The following is a 6,000-nucleotide window of genomic DNA, read 5'->3' on the forward strand; positions in this document are numbered from 1 at the left end:
AAACTTAAAAGAAAACCGTACTAGTACATGTAAACATTAGACTTAGGCAGCGCTCCTTTTATTAGTTAGTACAACAGCCATGATACGGAATCATGTGCAAGCGCGTGAACCGGGGCCGCGCGGTCGATCGAACGGTGCATCACCGTGTCGCGCTCGAAGGACATCCACCGAACCTTTTTGTGTGTGTGAAAACAATCCTCGAATATTACTCAACTTTTTTTTCCTGGGAAAGTTCTTGACGCTGCAATATTTCCATATATTTGAATTTAGCTCCAGTTCGTGTTTATTTGGATTTGGATGTTTTAGGCGTGCCCTAGTTTTTTATAATACTGATTTTGTGTGTGTGACTAAGAGAGAACGTGTGTATGTGTCCATATGTGTGTTGTGGCGGAAGGGCAATGTGGAGACGGTGTGCGTGTGATACAGACATAGAGAGGTGCGAATGTGCAAATGATCATGCATGAGTGAGACATAGACAGATTTGATACGTTGTGTATACATGAGAGAACGGTCTTCTAGTTTACTTGTGTGTGTGTGTGTGAGAGAGAGAGAGAGGAGCATCCGTAACACAACAACCATCTCTCTCAATTCGTCCGTCCCTCGCATGATCGCATGCAACACATGCATCAACGCGCATATTTTGACACCCTCACCCGGCCCCTGCCCACCTCAAGGCCCGCACAATCTCTTCATGAATACCCATTTCTCTCCTTAGGTTTGTTTTCTCTCAGTATCTAACACACACACACACGCACAGAGAGAGAGACACACACGCAGCACAACACACACACACCCTCCCCCGAGCACACAATTCATCCCCATCCAAGGTTATACGGCAACCACTCTCGCGTGTGCTTTTTTGCACCCCAACATGCACAACACCTCAATCTTCAAAGAGGGCATCGAGCAGATCGAAGACGGCGACCACACCGCGCTAGAGAATGCAGGCTCATTTGGAGGCAGGGTGATGCGATGACGGCTGACTGACTCCTCCCCCCACCCTATCTCTCTCTCTCTCTCTTGCACAAAATTACCAATCCCTCTCTCCCCCGCACAAAATTGTCAATCCCTCAACCCACGAGATCCTTCCCCTCTCGTCCATGTTTTTCCAGCTCTATCATCAAACATGTTGTCTCTTCTCCTTCCACATATACAGAATCCGGATGCACAGGCATCTCATGTATATTACATGTCTCCATCTTTCTCACAGACCTAACTTCTTCCTCTCTCTTTCTCTCTCTCTGTCTCGTTAGGTTTGTCTCCTACTCTCTCATCCACATACAGACAATCTTTCCCGCCCTATCTGCTCCATCTTCAAAAGCTCTCTCTGCACGTTTCATTCACACATTGGGATATGTCAAAATGTTGCTTCTATAATGGCTGATGTAGAGTTATGGTTATTTTTGTTGCATCCTACAAAGTAATAACTATGAAATGCATTTAGATTCTCATTTGACTGGGATTATGTGAGTTTGAGCATGTTGTGAAGTATTATAGACCTTGTATACATCTTGGGATTCGACAATGATTGTAACTATTGAATTGTATAGACCATTACATTCGTAGTCAATAGCCTAATATATTTATTTCACAATTTCAACAAATGATTAGTTCACAACAAACTAAGAAAACAAATGTGTACTCCCTCCATTTTTATTTAAGTCCGCGTATTAGCATTGGTCAAAGTCAAGTTTTGTCTCTCCGAAAGCTTATAACAAAAAATATTAACATATACAATAACAAATAAATACCATTAGATTCATTATTGAATGTACTTTCACATCATACATATTTGTTATGGTAAATGCTTAGATTTTTCTATAAACTTGGTCAAACTTTAGGAAGTTTGACTTTGGTCAAACCTAATATGCAGAGTTTACTACTACTACTCGCTAGTTGCTTAGCCGAATCACTCAACACGCCACACGAGGAGTCCAGTGTCACAAAATTTTGAGGTCAGCGGGAAAATCTCCCGCGACCCTGAATCGAGCAGTGGGAAGTTACCATCATAGCCTTCAGAACAAGCCTACGGATGACACTTGGTAGGGAGCTATTTTTGTAACTTCAGGTTCACCCTACCCAGCCAACCCCACCCCGGCACCCAGAGTAGTACACCTGAATACTCCCCATTTTCTATCCCCACCGCAAAATAGACTTCTCCACGGCACCGCAGCCTTCGTGCTCCTCCCCCTTTACATTGGCGCACTCGTCCACCGCAGCGCATCTGCATCATCGATGACCTCGTATGCCGCACTGGAGCTGGTCCACCGTCGTCTTCATACACGGAGCCTCTTCCCCGGCATCGTCTTCCACGGTCTCGGATCTGCTTCCCGGAAGCCGATGCCAAGCGCAGAAGTACCACCGTCATGGACAATGAACTGACTCCCGTTACCGACCATGACTCACAGAGGCTACCGCAACCATCGTTCTCCTCCTTGATTGGTAATGTGTCTATTGAATCACTTAGCAGTACATGTGCAATTCCAATTTTGTTCATACCTACCCTCCAAATTTCCTGGGTGCTATTGTTCCTATAAAAGTAATTGGTTATAGCCTCCATTGTCCAACAAAATATCAGCTTGTAATTGTGTGTCGCTCCTGTATCGTGATGTGCTTGGGTAGGTTTTTCATCTGCAACCAGTAGTGTGGCAAATGATGGAAAGGTTTTTAGAACTAGCAAGATGTCCATGTGTTGCACGCATCAAGATGCATTTGTATGAGTAGTTTATGTTGTGGGAGAAAAGGATGAACGAGGGAAGGCCTTATTTGCAAATCTGGAGAGGGGTTGTCAGGACCCCGGCTCGATGTCACATCGATCTAGCCGGTAACACCTCATATCACTTTGCGGCCTCACGCACGGTATCCCCACGGGTGTCGTCTTACCTTTTCCCGGGACCGTTTGCGCCTTTTGGCTCACGTATATGATAGTGTCGCTAGCATCCATATGATAAGGAGCCCGGGCTGACATGACTAGTCGTAAACCCAAAGTGGCACGGACTTACAGGGACAGGCATCCATGACCCAGCTTCGAACGTGTCGGTCATCAGCAAGTGGGTCCGGGCTGTAGCACTGGGCTAGCAGGACTCCGGTAAACCGGGCTGTAGCGGGCTAACAGGACTCCGGTACTCAAAGCGTGACATTTCCCCGAAGGGACAGACACAGGAACGAAGAAGGACACATGCCGGCCAGCCTAAGTGTTCCAGAGCAGTAGCAAGCTACCATGGCTCAGCGGTAACACTAGGAGACATTTCCCGGTAAGAGAGGCTACTAAAGATAAACAACTAGATAGTCAGATCCCACACATACCAAGCATTTCAATCATACACACAATATGCTCGATATTTGCAAATACAACGAAGCATCACAACATGACTCTACGACACAAGTATTTTATTTAAGGCTCAGGGAGCCATACATAACATACACAAAGGTACGGGTCTCACGACCCCACATACAAGTCATACAGTCATACAAACCAGCAGCGGAAGTAACTTGTCTGAGTACAGACAACTAGTAAAATAAAAGAGGCTTGGAAAGCCTAACTATACTACGTGGTCCTCCACAAGCTCAGGGTCACCACCTGGGTCTTTAGCCTACTCGTTGATGTCAACGTCTACATAGAACCCATCAGAAGGGGTTGCAGCGTCTTCTGTAAAAATGTAGATTATAGCAACATGAGTACAAAGGTACTCAGCAAGACTTACATCAGATCCTACATACATGCATAGTATCAAGAAGGGTTGGTGGAGTTATTGCAGCAAGCCAGCTTTGACTCTTGGCTAGGCTATCCTACGATACTCCAACTGAAATGGTTTTGCGCACACGAGTCCACTACTCACCACTTTAATACACTACCGAGGATCCACCTCCGTCTTCCTACGGAAGAGCCATCCTCGGCACTCACACTTATCTTGAGGCTTTTAACAGTTTCCATTTACTTGTCTATGAACTGTATAGGCAACCAAGTAGTCCTTTACCGCGGACGCGGCTATTCGAATAGATCACGTTAACCCTGCAGGGGTGTACTTCTTCATACACGCTCTCACCACTTATCGTCGCTTACACGACATGTACTCGGCAACCTTCAAGCAGAAGCCCAACGTGGGTGTCGGCCACGACCTACCTAATCACCTAAGCCTCCAGTCCAGGTTTATCGCCTATTCGGGTTCCATCCGCAAGGAGTCCGGCCGAGGTTTCCCATACGGCCCCGAACGATGTGAACAGGGTTCCCGAGATACCTAACGGGTATTCGGTACACCGTGCCACGTACCTACCGCATCACAGCCCACCCCTACGGTCAGCGCTGTCCACGGCCTCCAGTAGGCTACAAACACCAGAAACTACTTGCAACTCCTGGACGGAGAACTAGGGTGAATAAGAAGTCGAGAGGGTCCATTGGTTTCGGGCCCAATGCATGGTAGTAGCTGATTCTTAAATCACACATACAGATCTCAGTGCTTAAGGTCGGCTTCAATGAAACAACCCACCATGTACTCCTACATGGCCTCTCATCGATACCTTTACCAAATCGTGTTCACCACACCACTCTCATTACCGACATAATCATTTCACTCTAGCCCATCACCCAGATGAACCAGACCTGACACGACTCTAAGCGTAGCAGGCATAGCAAGGTAGGAACAACACATACATAGGGCTCAATCAACTCCTACACATGCTAGTGGGTTTCATCTAGTTACTGTGGCAATGACAGGTCATGCAGAGGAAATGGGTTCAACTATCGTAGCACACAGCAGTTTGAATCGCGTTGTCTTAATGCAGTAAAAGAGAGCAGGAGCGAGAACATGGGATTGTATCGATATGATCAAATGGTTGGTTGCTTGCCTGATGGTTCGATGCACTGATATGGTTCTTCGTTAGGGTAATCACGGTACTCCTCGGGGGCAGAACCTGTCGCAAAGGACATCGATACACAAGCATCACCAAACAATGTGCAACAATATGATGCATGCATGAATCATGGCAATATGAGTGTGTTGGGCTAATGCAACTAGAACCAGAGGGGTTTGAACAAATTTGAATCAAGGATTCAAATTTCAAATTCAAATATGGTCTTTTAAAGTGCTTTTCCTTGTTCTGCTTAAAACATCAATTTAACTTGTTTGATCATGCATGAAAATAGTACAGATGGATAGATTGGATTTTTCTGATCATTTTTCATATATATTTTGTCCAATTTGGAGTTACAGAATAAAAGTTATGAATTTTTGAAGTTTAAATAATATTCTGGAATTTCCTGATTTAAATTAAATCCAGAAAATCAATTACTGCGTCAGCCTGACATCAGTGTGACGTCAGCAGGTCAACGGAACAGGTCTGGGTCAAACCTGACAGTGGGTCCCGCATGTCAGGGTGATTAATTTAATTAAGATTTAATTAAAACTAATCCTGTATAATTAGCAGGGCTGGGCCCCACCTGTCATTGACTCAGGAGAGTCAACCAGGGCCCACCCGTGGTCAAAGTCAAAGTCGGCTGCCGGCGTTTAGCCACCGGCGAGCCCGACGCGGCGGCGGGAGTGGTTTTGGCCATTTCGGCCACCAAATGGACCGCGGAGACCACCGGAGTGGAGCTGAGGACAAACCGCAGCTCTTGGCGGAGTCCGTTGGGGTCGGGGTGGCCGGAGTTGGCGCCGGCGACGACTTTGGCGGCCACCGGGGTTCGGTCGAGGATGAACTTGGCGCTAGAGGGGTCGGTGAGGCTCGTGGAGTGGCTAGCTAGGTGCTGTGGGACTCGGTGAGCAAGATGGACACCATCTTGTGGCCGGAGTGTGGCCGGAAGCACGTCGGCGACGAGGTCCGCGACGGCGCGGGCGTGTGATCCTCGTGCGGTGGCTACACGGCTCGGGAATGAGAGAGAGAGGGTCGGAGGAGTAGCTAGGCTCACAGCGCTCCCGTAGAGGCCACCGGCGGGGTCGGGGACGAGCTGAGGCAGCGACGGCGTTGAAAGGGATCTCCGGCGACGGCGAGCTCGGGCGAGGT

The sequence above is a fragment of the Triticum aestivum genome, chromosome 4B (assembly GCF_018294505.1).
Source record: "Triticum aestivum cultivar Chinese Spring chromosome 4B, IWGSC CS RefSeq v2.1, whole genome shotgun sequence".
NCBI lineage: Eukaryota > Viridiplantae > Streptophyta > Magnoliopsida > Poales > Poaceae > Triticum > Triticum aestivum.